The 17532-nt window shown below is 37.8% G+C and overlaps 1 long non-coding RNA gene across 1 annotated transcript in view; it reads right to left on the minus strand.

The window, feature by feature from the left end:
- The window catches only part of LOC138840663 (uncharacterized), a 63939-nt gene extending 52602 nt beyond the window's left edge, over nt 1-11337 (minus strand). Inside the window, exon 1 of the long non-coding RNA XR_011376191.1 lies at nt 11295-11337. This is a non-coding gene — a long non-coding RNA (uncharacterized lncRNA). The remainder of the gene's footprint in view (nt 1-11294) is intronic.
- Between the last annotated feature and the right edge of the window lie 6195 nt (nt 11338-17532).

Consider the following 17532-nt stretch of genomic DNA (forward strand, 5'->3'; position numbering starts at 1 on the left):
CCATTCCAGTGATTTCGGCCTTGTACAGCCTGAGGTCCAGTTGCATGTATGTAGAGGCTAGTGCACTTCAAACCTGGAAGTCTTGCATGCGAATTATAACCAACAGAGTGCATTTTAAAGGAGCAGGTTCATGTCCTTGACAAGTGAAAAGCTCATGGCATTTGATCTTTACTTCAGTTTCCATAGGTTTATCTGAGAGTCCTTGTTGGTGTCACTTGAATTTAAGGAAATATGCTTGAAGTCTATTTTGAACATTTTACAATTTTCTTCACTGTTTGCTTCACTCATTTCCCTTTATTTTCTCCTTCCATTTTTGTCTTGGTTTTTTTTTTTTTTTTTTTTACGTAACAAACCTCTTGTAAAGAGCACTATACAGGCATGGCACTGTTTTTGAAAGTATCAGTTCATTGAATTGTCAGGAGTAACAAATGAAGACAGAATCTGTCAAGAATCTGTCACAGCCAGGCTCCAGAAAATGGAGCCCCTAAGACTACACAGGACATAGGAAGTGGTTTTTCATAAGTCCTTGACCAGGGCTGTACTTGACAAACACAAGATGAATTCTGAGGCCATGGTTGAACTATGGGGGGGGTTGAACATAGATAATAGTGGTCTAGCAGTCCTGGGGACTTTTGAGTCCTGGTCCACCCAGATACACTGAAAAACTGCCTTGAAATATGTGACAAAGAGACTATTCCCTCTTTCCTATTTTATGAAAGTAAAAGATTTGTCTTGCTCCTGTACCCAGCTCTAGTAAAGCCATTGGAAGTAGTGAGAAAACTTCTAGCAAACTTTTTTAAGAGAAATGTAGCACAGCTCTCATCAAGTTTTATCTGTTTGTAAAATATGATGCAAACTCTCTTTTATGGTTTACCTTACCCTATAGAGACTTAGAAAATTAATTCCCATTTCTTGTATTATTTATCTAAATATAAAGCTACCTGGATTTTTTTTTATTTAAAAACTATCTGGTAAGCTAAGTTTCAGGTCAAACAAGAGCTACTTGAAAAGAAAATAAGTAATATAGGGCATATTCTTTTAACTCTTTATAAAAAAAACTGCCTGGATATATTTATATGTGAATTTTTATGACTCTGGAATTTCAGTCAAAATGCCACAAGAGAAGTGTCAAATGATGGCTTCTAGTACCTAAACAACCTGGTCTTAAAAGTAAAACAAGTTAAGAGAAAACCAAACCAACCAAAACACTATCACCATTCTCCTATATTCCATAGTTAGGCACCAGTTGCATGTGTGCTTCTCTTGATCAGGGCAATGCTCATTTCAGAGAATCTGGCATGTTAATTCTCAAAGGCCTGGGTGATAAAAAATCATTTTACCTACAGCATCAAGAACACCAAGATGTAAGAGAACATTCCAGCCTTCACTTTGGTCTTCCAGACCTTCCCAAATGGCTGTTCCAGATGTTAGGTTTTAGTGGGAATATAAAGCTCCATTCCTATGCTTATGCCATGCATACTGCTATAAGACCTTCATAAATCAGTTAATGGGCACATCTCACCCCTAGTGAAATGGAAAATCTTGTTTTATATAAGACCAGCTCTGGAGGTGGCCTCCTGCTTTCCTGGATGTGAATTCAGATTTGCCTGCCAAAGCTAACACTCCTCTTTGAGAGTCCAGGGTAGGTCCTCCCTCATACAAAGGCAACCTTTATGCCTAATCTCGTGCTTTTCCCTCTGCCTGGGACTTTCTTCTTTCTGCCTCTTCATGCTTCATTCTTCATCTTCAGGTCTCAATTAAGGTCTCCTCCTCACAGAGGCCCTCCTTACACAACAAATTGTAAATAAATCATGCACGTATATTTTCTTACTGCTCCATGTTCTTGTCCAATGAACCACAATCCCACCATGCAGATGTCAGTTTTGTATTTATTGTTCCTCTCTCCCTCTAGACTACAGGTTCATGAGTCCAAAGACTATTTCTGTTTGACTGACTGCAGTGTGCATGTTCCTGTGGTTTGGATGAGTGCCCCCCAAAAGGTCCAGTGTTAATATTTTGGTTCCTCTTGGGAGGTGCTATGGATCAGTAGGTGGTGATGTCTTGTGGCAGGTTCATAGATTATAGAAGAAATCAGCCCTAGGAATTGAAGGACCCACCCCCTCCCCAGTCTCTTCCTCTTCCTTTCTTTATTAACTCTTGGTTGTATAGTTTTGCTCTGCCACGGGTAACTGCCTGAATCTACTACCTCTTCACGAATTGGGACTTCCAAAAATATGACCCAAAATAAATATGTTCTCTCTGCAAATTAATGACACCAAGTGCTTTATTATAGAAGTGTAAAACTGAGTAATGTACATGGTCTCTCTCTAGTTCTGAGCCAGGCCTGCAGTAATATATTCAGTCAATATTTGCTCCATGAATGAATAAACTACTCTTTTTTTCTACTTTGAATATCGTAGGTAACCATAGGATGAGACTTACAGCAGATATACAGAGTGGCAAGCTCTACCCAAAACTATTCAGAACATTCTCAAATAGAAAGGGAAAAAATGATGAAGAATGAGGTTGCTTTCTGCAACTGACCAAAAAAACTAGAACTTCCTACAGCTCGCATTTACTAAGGCTCATTGTACAAACCTGGAGGAAAGGACAAGTTTTTTTATTGCTTGTTTTATAAATTGAAGTTTTACAGTGGTGTTAATATCTTCCTTCCTGTGGCTAGGATGATGGAAGCACAAGGAAAGTAATACCAAAGCAAGTCACTTATTGGGAGAATTTGACACGATATTCAGCCAAATGGAGAAGCACTTGTCTGAATAGGCTTAAGTAAAATGTGCTCAACTAAAATGAGGATGTTGAACAAAAAAAAATGTACATCTTTCAATTGTAGCAGAAAAAAATTATACTAATATGACAAGCAAATTTTAATCCGGGAATGGCAGAGAAATTTCAACAGACTGGCTCGGTCTGATTCATTGGCAGTAGCTGTCCCAGATTGTAACAAACTCTAAGGCTGTCTCAGCTCAGGGAGGAAATGATCCTTGCCCAGTTATTGATGGCTAATGGACAGAGCATAGGGAATTCAACTACTGATGTCATGTTGTCAACACCAGTAGAACCTAAAATAAAATGGTAAAACTCTACTGATAGAATTTTGAGTCAGACTGTACAGTTATCACTTGAGAGAGTTATCACCAAGGATCAGGGAAGAGTCTGGAGTCTAGTGGAACTATTAATATCTAGCCTGAATATTAGCTTCTTTTCATGTTTGTAGCCTTGGGAATGTTTCCTTTACTCATTCTTCCTTTTCTTCTGTCTCCCACTCCAGTTGACAGGTTTCTTTGGTTTTGTGGAATTGGTTGGTTGTGGGGCTTGAACTCAGAGCCTGGGCACTGTCCCACTTTTTTTACTCAAAGCTAGCACTCTACCACTTTGAGCCACAGTATCACTTCTGGTTTTCTGGTGGTTCATTGGAGATAAGAATCTCACAGACTTTTCTGCCTGGGCTGGCTTTGAACCATGATCCTCAGATCATAGCCTCTGGAGTAATTAAGTATGAACCTACAGGCTTGAGCCACTGGTGCCTGACCACAGTTTTTTCTTTTGTTTATTTGTTTTGTTTTTAATATGTTTAGCTTCAATGAGTTGTAGAAGGGTGTTTCATTTTCATATGGCCATATATGCATATAATGTACTTGATCAAATCAACTCTCACTCATCGTTTCTGTCCCTTTCTCAAACCAATTTCACAATCCTCACTAGGTCCATTATTTTAAAACATTATTTTCTTTTTTTTTTAATTGTGAAAATACTGTAGAGAGGGGTTACAATTACAAGGGCAAGACAATGAATACATTTCTTATCAAGCATTGTAGCCTCTTCCTTTGTTTCCCCTTCCCATCCTTTCCCATCCTCCCCCTCCCCCCTTTCCCCTCCCTCCCTCCCCCCCCCCCCCCCCGCACCAAAGTTGTAAAGTTTATTTTTGACATAACGACTTGTACATCTCATTGTTGCAATGGGTCTACTTGTATGCCTATTTAAACAATTTGTTTTTCCCCTTCCCCTCCACACATTATACCAACATCAAATACAGTGAAAGCAGGGGTTATACTGTGGGGGAGGGACATACAAAGCAACAAAGAAATAATCTTACAAATGTGTTAGAAACAATTGCATGAGAGAAAAAAACATTTGAATACATATCTTAGTGTTCATTTCCCTACATCACCTTATCTGACCTTTTCTGCTTGACTCAGACATATTAAAATATTATTTTCATGCAGTATTTTGATCACATTCATTGTCCTTCATCTTCTTCGTTCACCACCCCTCCTCTGTCTAGGACACCAAGATAGGAATGTTTTTACATTACTGTTTTTATAGTTTTAGCTGTTTGTTAATTGCTCATAGGATTTTCACCTAAAATGTATGTGTTTCACACATGCATATACTGTATCGTAATGAAATTGACCTTGCTGTTATCTTTTCTCCATCCACTGTACTACCTATAGTTCATCAGATTTCCCTCTTCTTGAAATTAGGCCCTAGCCTAGATCTACTACCCTATTCTTTTTTTTTTTTGTCAATCATGACGTTTGAACTCTGGGCCAGGGTGCTGTTCCTGAGCAATTCAGCTCAAGGCTAGTCGCGCTTTACCATTTGAGCCATAGCACCACTTCCAGTTTTCTGGTGGTTAATTGGAAATGAGTCTCATGGTCTTTCCTGCCCAGGCTAGCTTTGAACCATGATCCTCAGATCTCAGCCTCCTGAGTAGCTAAGATTATGGGCCACCAGCACCAGGCAACTAGCCCATTCTTGAATCCCTCACAACCCCAGTATAACTCTACACAGAATTACTGATCTTGGCCATGGGCATGATGGTCAGAAGAGATGCTCAGACAATTTGTTCAGTCTGCCCTTTAATTTTAAGCCATTTGATTACAAGGCTCTCTCTTATGTTTCTACTATAGATTGTTTTTAAGAGCTATGAGAATCTCCGTATTTTTCTTTCTTCTAGAAACTAGAATATTTGCCTTTCTTTTATGGCATTTCTTCAGATAATTATTGGCCATTTTTATTTCCACTTTTGAGAAGACTCTGTTTAATTCCTTTGCCTATTTACTAATTTATTTGATCCTTTGAGGAATTTTTTTTAAACTCTTTGCATATTCTGGTTATATGTCCCTGTCTGGTATATGGATGACGAAGCTTTTTTCCCATTCTATAGGTTGTCTTTTCAGCTTAGTGACTACATCCTTCTTGGTACAGAAGCTTTTCAGCTTAATGTATCCCTATTTGTTAGTTCTTACTCTCATTTCCTGAGCCTGTGGAACTCTAAAAATGCTACTTGCTATACTAAACAAGCTCTAATGTTTTCCTTATTCTGCTCTGTAGAAGTTATAAAGGTTCAGTTCTCGATTCAGAATTTAATCTATTTTGAATTGATATTAGTACTGGGTGAGGATAAGGGTCCCATTTCAGTCTTCTGTGTGTGGATATCGAATTTTCCCATCACCATTTGTTGAAGAGGCTGTCCTACTCCTAATGCACATTTTAGGTTTCTTTGTTAAAAGTCAATTGGCCATAGGTATGTGGATTAATTTCAGGTCTTCTAGTCTGTTTTACTTTTCTTTGGGTCTGTTTTCTGCCAGTACCATGCTGCCTTTGTAATTATAACTCTATAGGTTATTGAAGTCTGGTTTGTGATACCTCCAGTATTGTTGTTTTGCTTGGCTTAAAATTGCTTTCTCTATTCAGACCCTTTTGTGCTTGCACACAATTTTTAGGATAGCCTTTTGTGTCTCTATGTAGAATGGCATTGGGATTTTCATTAAATTTGTAAACAGCCTGTAGCAGTATGGTTACCTTCACAAGGTAATTCTGTTAATGCAAGAACATAGGAAGACTTTCTATTTTCTGTTGTCTCCTACAATCTATTCAAGATTTTTATAGTTTTTTGTACAAATCCTTTTTCTCTTTGGATAGGTTTATTCTTAGGCATTTATTTATTTATTTGCAGACCTTTTCCTGTAGTTAGAAGGATGAGTGAATTTATATGTAACAGAGCAGGTCTGATATATTAAATATAAGTACTTTCTACAACTATAAAAGAGAAAGAAACAAATCTACTTCTAAGCATAGGATAGTCTCCTCAGGGATTATGGCTAGTTATGTATTCATACATAAAGGCAATAGGCACAAAGTCCTTTCTTTGTGTCTACCACTTAATATTCATTAATGTAATAATATGAGTTGAATGCCTTCTAAAATCTACAAAGTGAATGAGAAGAGAAATCATATGTAGTTGTGGTTACTCTAATGACAGAATAGATTGTGAGGAGTAAGATTTCTTAATGTCTGTGCCACGAAAAAAAAAATGGCAAGAGTAGGAGAGAAGATACCTTTGTCCCACAGGCCTGCATGGTTATAAAGGTCCAGGGTAAAACAATGTATTGAGTCTTGTGGGATATTTTAAATAAAGTTTTAATTTTTATGACAGTGAACAAAATAAACAGTTTTGCTATTATTATCTGGAAAGTTAATGTATAGAAAATTTCTCCCAACTTCAGGCAAATAAAATAAGAACAAAATCAGAGAAAGAAATAACAACAAAACATCTCTACTATACTTAAGAAAGTATAGTAAAGTGGGTTTATTTCTATCGAAAACTTCAGAAATATAAATTCTTTGTGTGTATGTGCTAGTCATGGGGCTTGAATTGAGGGCCTGAATTTTGTCCCTGAGCTTTGGTGTTTGAAGCTAGTGCTCTAACCACTTGAGCTACAGCTCCACTCTGGCATTTAGCTCTTCAAACTAGGTTGGAAGAGAGAACTATATCACAGCATGTACATTAGCAATGCTTCAATGGGATTTTTTCCCTGTAATTTATAGCAGAAACAAGATCATTTTGCAAGCAGCATGATTAAGAATATTTCTTTGAAACCATCACAAGCTACTTCTAATCTTCTTCAGATTTAGAGAGTGGAGAAAAACATATACTGTGCGATCCTTCAGCTTTTGAAGGGATCAAGCTCGCAAACTATTCTGAGAGCCTCTCTTGTTCATCCCCAACTGTAATGTTTCATTTCCTACCGTCTAAAAGCATTACTAGAAACAACCCAACCACTGATTTTATAGCAAATTTTTCCCACATTATAAAAGGAGCTCATTTTTGTGCAGTCTTAAATGCATCTATCCCCCACACTGTAAGCTTTTATTTACTTTCTTTTCTTCCATAAAAGTGGATACACCACATAAAACTTCTGTAGTAATATTGAGAAGTATATCCTTTGCTATTCTGAAGTATCTCCTTATCCTCAGAGGTTAATGTTACAAAGCCTACCATGGAGACTGAAACTACTATTACTGAACCCTGGATTTACACAGATGCCTCTCTGTTGATAATGAAGTTACTTTAACCATCGAACAGATAGCTTGGCAACACAGCACATTGTATACTTTTAAAATTTATTCATATTACTTTTGTATGTAGCAACTCTGAAAGTAATAAAGTACTATTGCTTGTACTAACTTCACTTCATGTTTTTTGCTGCTAAGAATTAAGGGGGGAAAAGGAGGTCTCTTCATGCAAGAAGCAATGTCCAAATATGTCTTTGAACTCCAAACTTTCAAACTGAGTTGTGATGGGACCAAGATAACTGGGGAAGAAGGGAAAGGACATAGAAATTTTTACTTGTTTGTGCAGGAATAAGAAAGCTAACTTAAAAAAATAAAAACAATAGCAAACCAGAGGTGGAGGCCAATGGTGTATCTTAGGTCAGTCAGAGTCAATAGATAGTATTCTAGTGGTTTTTCAGGGAGTTATACATTGAAAATTAAAATATTCCTTTAACTTCTCATAGAACTTTTCTGGATATTCATAGGTCTTGTATTTTTGGCTTTGGTTGTAGCCACTAATAGGTCTAGAAGTCATTAATATTTCGATTAGACAGGTCCAGTATATATTTCACTCCAGCCATAATTTTTTATTAAATATATTTTATTGTGAAGATAATGTACAGAAGGGTTACAGTAACATGAGTAAAGTAATGAGTACATTTCCTATCGAGCATTGTTACCTCCTCCTTTGTTTTTCTCCTACCATCCTTTCATTCCCCACCTCCCCAACTCCTCCCTCCCCCTCCCAAGTTGTAAAGTTCATTTTCAACATAGTGTCTTGTACATCTCATTGCTACAATGGTCAACCTGTATCCTTATTTCAGCATTTTGTTATTTCCCTTTCCTCCCCCAGATTAGAAAATGTATATACAAGATGCAGGACACTGGAATCAAATAAAGTGAAAACAGGGATGATACCATGGGAGAAGAACATACAAAAGAAACAAAAAAATCAGATAGTACATTATAAGTACATTAAAAACAACAGCAAGAAAGATAAAACCTCTTATGGTTCTATCCTGGGCTTCAGCCATAACTTTTTCAAGGCAGAGTAAAAAACACATATATTCATAAGAGATTTAAAACATTCTTCAAAATAGACTTGCACCATTATTTGTTCCTTTTCTAGTGTTAGAGAAGTAACATTTATTTTCTCCACTTTCTGTGAACATAATACTTTAAAATTATTAAGTTTCGGGAGGTGGGGAGGAAACGGATGGTAGGGGACAAACAAAGGAGGGGGTAACATTGCTCGATAGGAAATGGCCTCATTTCCTTGTTCATATAACTGTTACCCCTCTATACAGTATCTTTACAATAAAAATATATAAGTATTAAAGTAGTATTAGCTGAGAAATTAAGCATATAATGAAATCCATTAACATAGACAATAGCCCATCCTATAGAAATGGTTCTATTTGGCCTATTTTATGCTCCTAAATTTTCCAGTGTTCTATTGCTTTTGTTTTTCAGATATGTACTGTGTATCACGCTACACATTAAACTTGAGTCTCATAGAAACAGGTAAAAGAAGTATGAATGTATTTCTAATTCAACATAAGCTATCATATTTTAAGAGTATATTATTTGTAAATATGAAAAAGAGACATAACATTCTAATGCTTCCTTTTACATTTTCTCAATGAATAACTAGTACAGAAAACCCTAAAATCCTTGGATATTGTTGACTCACTCATTAAATAAGTCTTATGCTAGAGTAGGGAGGAAAGCTGAATGAAGAGACATGACATTGGAGTTCTGCCATCATTGAAGGTATTTTCCACAGAATAGATATTATACTATACCTCTATGATATTGTTACAAAGAGAGTAGAGTATGTGAATTCTGCCTAGTGGGGGAGCCAAATCAAAAGGGTTCTCTGTGTCCATAGCTGAATTCGTACTCTGTTATCCAGAAAACTAAAGCAATAAAATACTGGAAAATGAGGCCCAATTAATGTGAGCAGCATGTGGATATTTGGCAAGCATATCTCTGTTTCACTATTCCTTCCCTGAGTTCCTTGTAGCCTTGAAGTAACAGAGTAGTACTATTTTTTTTTCTGGAAAGGTAGAGCACAAGAGCTAGACAATTCCATCCTGTTGTGTGGGGCATATTTTGGGCATCTTTGGATGGCCATTGTGAAAGTTTCATTGTGAATGTTTTTCAGTTCCTTATGTAAACAGACAAGCCTGCTGATTATTGAACAGATATTGTCATATGCAGGGACTTTGATAGAAGATTCTGTTTCTCTGAATAATTATATCCATAAAGATATATTAGGTTTTATTAAAGATATGAGCTTAAAAAAAAGACTCATCCAACCTTAAATACAGCTGGAGGTATAGACCACTTTAAGGAGCAGTGTTCTCACTATTTCTAGATATGTTGAAGAGGATCAGTGTAAATATTTTTAAAATTATTATTGTTATTGTGAAGGTGATGTACAGAGGGTTACAGTTACATAAGTCATATAAAGAGTACAATTTTTTAGACAATGTCACCTCTTCCTTCACTCTCTTCCAGTTTTCCCCTCCTATCCTCATTTACAAGTTGTATAGTTTTTTTCAGTATAGTGTCTAGTAAGTACCACTGCTGCATTTGATCACCCTTTGTCCCTCCATTTCTGTGCCCCTTTACCCTCCCAAAGACAAATAAATGAACAAATGGTACAGAAAAAGAAAAAGAAAAACAGCAACAAATAATTAAAAAAACCTCTGTTTTTCATTTTCTGGAGAGTATAAATATTTATATAGTCAATTTAGGCCCGAGTCCAACCTTTAAAAGATTCTTAAGAGAATCCTATATCCAGAAGTAGAAGAAAGAGGACTATCAAAATAAAAATACATGAAAGCATAAAATAAACCAGAAGAAAACAGACACAAATGAGAAAAAGAAAATAATTAAATATTATCAATACAGAAAACCACCAAACATCAAAAATGCATGCGAGGAAGAAAAGAACACACGATATTAAAAGTGATATTAATAACTAAAATGTCCATGGTATGGACTAGAAGAATGGAGTAAACATGAATGAAACCCAATGAGACCTGCAGTGAGGGTAGTAGGGATAGAATAAGTGAACTAAACAAAGAATCTGATTGTATTACTCTATATGTGAAATACCAAAGTGAAACCCCTTCAAACTGAAGTAAGGAGACCAGGTCTGGCCTGCTCCATATTGGCCACATGGTGGATTGTAGGGTCTGATATCTTGTCTTCATGCTGGGGGAGGAAAACCCCCTGTCCATCACCTGTCTCCTAGGTAATGGGCGTGCCCGTATCCCTGGAGGCAGGGGCAGGCACTTGGCTGATAGGTTACTGAATCTGTCAGTCTAGTGCCTGGGACTGGGAATTTCCTGTGGATCTGCCCCCTGTGCCGACCTATTTAGGCCCGGACCAGTCTAGCCACCAGTACTCCATGCCAAGTGTGTCTCTGTGATCGTGTCCTGTGTCTTGTCTCCTGGCTCATTTCCAGTTATCATGGAGTCCCAATTCAACTCTCCATTGGAACTTGAATTGGCTTGTTGGTATTGTTTCTGTTATTTCTTTCCTCTTTAGCATGTTTCCTAGCTGGGTTATGTGTATTTGCGTGCTGCGGGCCTTTTAACCACTGGCGGCCTGCAGCCTGTTAACTGTATAATAAAGATTCCAATATTTTATATTTTAAAATGTGGCTTCTGGGATGATTCAGCTGACAGCAAAACAATTGGTATCCTCTTGAAAAAGAGAGAGAGAGAAACAGAAATGTGAAAAGAGAGAGAGAAACAGAAATGGTACTTACTTATGTAAGTACCAGTGGCCAAGATGAAGGCAAATGGAAGTGGGTATGTTAGGAAAGTTTAGTAGAACAGAAATGAGGAAGAGAAGATTCCATAGCACAACCATGCCATAGGAGGACAGCACTTCAACTTCAGCCATCTTCTGCAACCTACCTTTCATGCATTCCAAGACAGTATCCTTTTTAGTGAATTAAGTCTGTGGCAAAATTTAAAAAAAAAATTTTTTTGTCAAGGTGATGTACAGAGGGGTTACAGTTACATAAGTAAGGTAAAAAGTACATTTCTTTGTCAAACTCGTTACCCCTTCCCTCATTTTTCTCCTACTTCCCCCCCCCCACCCAGTAAAACTTTTAAGATAATGTAAGAAGCATAAACCAACATTTGCTCCAGATTTTGATTGTGTGTGCATTGAGATTACTTCATTAAAGAACCAACTAGGACAGAAAACATAATACTCCATTCTCAGAAAGGTCTACTGTTTTTGTTGTTGTTGTTGTTTGTTTTTCAGAAGGTAAAGGATTGGAATCTCTAGTGATGTCATTTTCTCGGGGCTGACTCCTTGCTCTTGGGAATAGGGATGAATTTTGTACATCCTGTCCATCACTGCCTGTCTCAGGAGAGTCCTGGTGTGATTTCCTTCACATTCGCCATCCTTTCAGTTGGATCTGTTTTCACTTTCCCATTGGCAAGTTTCTATCCTGAGTCATACTGACCTCTGCTTGCCCTGTAACAAGAAGAGGGGCTGTGTAGGCTGTCTGGGCTCCTGCTGTGGACCTGCCCGGCAGGAAGGAGTAACTGACATCAGAGGGCTCATTTGCATCCTCTTTCAAGCACTTCCTATGCACAAGAGGTCCCCAGCTGTATCTTTGCATCAAACTTCTTCCCTTGTTTGCTGCTGAAGGATATCAGGTGCAGAGCAAAGTTTCTTGAGTACTGTGGGAACATCATGGGTTTCCTGGCACTTCTTGGACTTTTAGAGCATGTGTTCTCCAGTTTAGAAGAGTCTGACTTCATTTTTTAATGTAGAGCTACACACTCCGTGGGTTACAACGTATTGATAGCTTGTTATCCTATGTATTTGCCTCTGCCTCTAGCCAAGAGTTCTGAAAGATTTAGCCACATTATCCACAGCTCCAGCTGAATCAACCCACCCATGGTTGAAGTATTTTTTCCTTCACCTCTTAAAAAATGCTTTGCTTTGCTTTTGTAAAAATAAATAAATAAAATAAGCTATTAAAAACTGGCCAGGTAAATCATTAAATTGATTTGTCTCTTCATGCCGTACGTTGAAAGTAAAAGGGCGTTTGTTGGTTTTAGGATTCCCCCAAATCACACCCATTCTCTTCTTTAAGCAGCCTTCTAGTGCTGGATCATGCTCCAATTCACACAGAGGCCAGCCAACAGCAGCTGACTAGAGAGAAAGTTCCAGAAAGGCAATCTCTGCTCAGCTCACAGGAAAACAGCCTGTGAAGTGTTTCCAAAGTTCAGCTGCCAAAGAAACACTGTCCATCAGTTGTGGTCTCCTGATTCCAGGGCTCTCAGGGGCTCTTCTTCACAGCTGACCAAATACACAACAGAGACCTTTGAATTTTTCAGGGGACAGATGTTCAGACATATATAAGATGTAGTATGGAATGGAAACAGGATAGAAAGGGGAGAGGGGATCTCAAACAATATAAAAGCATAGAAAGCTCCCAGTTAATTGGAAAGCATTACAGAGATGTGAGCACTTTACATTTCCATGTGAGATGGAGCAATGCTTGCTGTGTTTGAGACATATTTAGCTTGCAAATATTGCACTAGTCCTAGCCCTGGATGATTCTGGGCTAATACTATAAAAGAAGGCTGAAGGATAATCTTGCAAGATAATGCAGTCTGGTGCATCTTTAGGTGGAAATTGTATCCTCATGTGTCTGAGATGAGCAGGATAGGGGAAAGAAATAAGAGAAACACCATGGAGGAAAAAATGCAAAGGGCATGTGGATTTATTAGAGTTCAGAGTTGGAGTCATAAAAATGCAGGTATTGAGCAAAGGAAAAGGCAATGCATTGTCCCCTGGATTCTCTCCGAATCAACATCTTTCAACACAGAGTAATAATAATAAAAATGTCTGAAAAGAATCTGTGTCCACAATATCAGCATCATTTTAGTGTAGAGTGGTAATGTAGAATGATAAGTCACATTTCCAAGAAAACTTGCATTATAAAACTACTAGCAACATTGGATAAAGGACAACAAAGACTGTAGAACTTTCCTCCTTATCCAGTTTAGATCCTATAACCATTGCAATAACCCCATCTCGATAGACTTCTGTTTCTGCTGCTTTTCTCTTCCACCACTATAGTCACTGGCAAACTCCAACCAGTTGTCCTCCTTCTTTGAGCCATTGGTGGAATGTATAAGGACAGCCAGAAGAAAACAGAAGTCTGCTGCCATTCTCCCAGCACACTGGCAGTGCTGCAATTTTCTTTTTTGGGGGGGGGGTCCTGTCGTGGGGCCTGAACACTGGGCCTGGGTGCTGTCCCTCAGCTCTTCAGCTCAAGGCTAGCGCTCTACCACTTGAGCCACAGCGCCACTTCCGGCTTTTTTCTTTTTGCTTATGTGGTGCTGGGGAATCGAACCCAGGGCCTCATGCATGCAAGGCAAGCACTCTACCATTGAGCCACCTTTCCAGCCCTGCAATTTTCACAATCAGTTCATTCTTCCATTCACCAAGCCCACTATTTCAGGCTGTCTCCTCTTCAACCTTTAACTTCCTTTCCCTCCAACTCACTCTTACACTTCTTTTCATCTTGCTAATATAATAGAAGAAAGCAGAATAAACTTTCCTCCTTGATTAACCATTCAACTTTACAAAATGATCTTTTCTTTTGCAGAATTCTCCATGCTTTGTGCTCTTAGCCAACCCATCAACTGAATCCTCAATTCCATCTTCGACTCTAATACTTTTCTCCCAGAGCTACTGCTACAGCACTATCAGATTTCTCTATTATTTGAAAAAGCATTCAGGCATGTTGCACTATGTCTTCTATTTAGCAAAGCAAACAAACCAGACCAAACTAAATAAACAAAACCAAAAAGACAAAACAAAACCTCACAAACTCCTTCAGCCTTTGTCTTTTCTCTTCAGTGCTTAGCAAAGGTACTAGAACTGGTTGTTTATCTGCCACCTCCAGTTTTTTACTTGACATCTTTTCTCAACTCAGTTCCATCAGGATGAAAGCCATCTCCAATAGGAAGCTCATGTGCATAGTCCTTACTGAACAGAATTATGCAAAGCCCAATTGTCAAGTCCCCTTAGGCATATTCTCATAGGATTGGAAATAATTGATTATTACTTGGAAACCTTTATCTTAAAGTGATTTTATCCCTTGGCTTTGAGAGACCTAATATCTTATCCCTACCTCCCTTATATCTTTTGTCTGGAGCATCCTTTTAAGGTACTGTTTCAAATTCCCAGCCCTCAGAAATCTTCTTGAGCTCAGTTCTCTGGCTAAGGATTCTATCTACTCCCCTGCCACCCAACTGGTCCTCACATTTCCATCTCTTGTGTTGATCACTCTCCCGAGGTTTAGTCCAAGATATGTAGGTGCTGATAGGCTCTTGCCATTTAGAGTTTCATCTTAAACAACATTTTACACACCCAATTCTTTAGTTTTTTTTCTTTTTACTCCAAACCTTTCCTTCTCATTTTCCATCTCTAGGAAATGATCCCACATTTTCTCTACGACTTGGGTCCTAATTTTAGGACTTAACCTCTTTCTCTTATAACTAATCTACAAAACCTATCAACATGACTTATCAGACTGTAACCTAATTCCATCCCTTTAATCATTTTCATGATTACCACTCCAAGCTAAATTTGTGGTCATTTATAAACAGGAGACTCCTGTGAGGAATACCTCTTTGTAGGGTGTTATGTTTTATAATTTTTTTTGCAAGTTTGTATTTTTCCATTTATTTTAGGTAGCTTAGGTAAAATTCCCAAGTTTGCAAGCACACCTTAGTTAATCAAGGCTTTTGTTATTGGAAGGAAGTATAAAAAATTCTTCCTCACTACGTTACGAGCCCCAAACAATCCATGTGATGATGACTAGGCATGAACATTTTAGTGATTGCTACATAATAATATTTGGTTAAAAAAATAGTTTTAAGCCACATGGGGAGAGATTCAAGTGCCAAGTGACAGATTCTTGTTCTGTTTGGTTCCTTCCAACTAGAAGAGTCTCTCACGCTCACATGTTGCTCCTTCTATGCACTGAGAACAGTACGCTGCCATTGCCATAGCAGAACTGTGGTGCAGATTATGGATATATGGGGAAACGTTTTGTATTGTGTTTTAAGGAAACAAGAAAATTTGAAATCTAAACTTCCCAAAATGCAACTGAAAGCCTGTTTATGTGTTTATTTATATAGTACATTTTTCTTTTTTTTTGTAAAAATATCCAAAATATGAAAAACTTCACAGTAAGAAAACAAGTTGGAAAATCTTGTTACCTGCTATTCTTTTTGCATTCCTCTTACTATGGATGGACCACTAAAGCTAATTGTCCATGTACAGAGAATTTTCAGTATGGACCAGGTATGAGTTCAGTGCATTACAAAGGTGCCTATGGTAAATCAGAAGTTTCCTTCTTTAGAAGAACCTGGATTCCTAGCATGATAATCTTTCACACTCTTCTTATTACATTTAAAACTACTGCCCAATCTGATACCTCACAGATATTTTTAACTGCGAAAGATTTAAGCAAAAAGGATAAGATGATGCTCACATTTAGTAGACTTTTTAATAGCTATTTTAATCAGATTAAGCCCCTGCCTTGCTCTCTCTCTTTCCAATCCCCTCTAGCCCTTCTTATTCAAACACTTTCAGTGCTTTCCTTTTGCCATCTTCCTTCACGGATGCATCTTTTAACAGTCTCATCCCTCTAACATGTTTATCTTCTAACATTCTCCTAATGTAATTATTCCCTTACAATTCTGATTAGTTAAGATGTGGGAGATATTTTTGTTTCCCTTCTGTATTGGTCTATGTACATTATCTGGGAATTTTTAGCCTCTCAAAGACTGGTTCTGTGTATCACTGATATTTAATAGATTTCCAAGGAGGACATTTTAGTTAACAATTTCTGTATTGGTAGCATCTTAGTTCTGTCAAATAAGTTTGGTCACTTTTGCTATCCTCTTATACTTCAGATTTAAATTATTTTTTCCTCTGTATCTTCTTTTTTTTCTTTTTTTATTGTGAAAATACTGTACAGAGGGGTTACAATTACATGGGCAAGATAATAAGTACATTTCTTTTTTTTTTTTTTGTGGTAGCCAATGTTTTTTTTTTGTTGTTTTTTGTTTTTTTTAAATTTTATTTTATTTTATTTGAGAACATACTGTACAGAGGGGCTACAATTACATGGGCAGGATAATGCATACATTTCTTACCAAGCATTGCAGCCTCCTCCTTTGTTTACCCTTCACCTCCCTTCCCCGCCTCCCCCCTCCCCCCACCCAAGTATACCCCCCTCCCCCCACCCAATTATACCCCCCTCCCCCCCCACCGACATTGTAAAGCTGGTTTTGACATGACATTTTGTACTTCTCATTGTTGCAACAGGTCCACCTGAATCCTTAAAAGACTTGTTTGTCCCCATCTCCTCCACATGTTATACTGACATCAAATATAGTGAAAGCGGGGGTTACACTGTGGGGGAGGGACATACAAAGCAACAAAGAAATAATCTTATAAATGCGTTAGAAACACATGCATGAAAGAAACGAAAACATTAAAATACATATTTAAGGGTTCATTTTCCTAACATCACATTATCTGACCTTTTCCGCTTGACTCATACCTATACTAGATATTGCAAATAAGGGAAACCATGGGACCTATACAACGGACAAGGGTCTCATATCTAAAATATACTTGGAACTCAAAAAATTAAACCACCCAACAACAAATCCTCAAAGAAACAACTGCCCAATAAATAAGTGGGCGAAAGACTTAAAGAGAAGCTTCTCTGAAGAAGAAAGAAGGATGGCTAATAGACACATGAAGAAATGTTCAACATCCCTAGCCATAAAAGAAATGCAAATCAAAACAACATTGAGATATCACCTCACTCCAGTTAGAATAGCAAAAATCAAGAACTCTAACAACAACAGATGCTGGAGGGGATGTGGACAGAAAGGCACCTTACTTCATTGTTGGTGGGAATGTAAACTTGTTCAACCACTTTGGAAAGCAGTATGGAGGTTCCTCAAAAGACTTCACATAGATCTCCCCTATGATCCAGCAATCCCACTTTTGGGCATTTACCCAAATGTTTACAAACAAGACCACACTAAAGCTACCAGCACAACTATGTTTATTGCAGCATTATTTACCATAGCT

This window comes from Dipodomys merriami, unplaced genomic scaffold (assembly GCF_024711535.1).
Source record: "Dipodomys merriami isolate MVZ:Mamm:240054 unplaced genomic scaffold, mDipMer1.0.p SCAF_30, whole genome shotgun sequence".
NCBI classification, from domain to species: Eukaryota; Metazoa; Chordata; class Mammalia; order Rodentia; family Heteromyidae; genus Dipodomys; species Dipodomys merriami.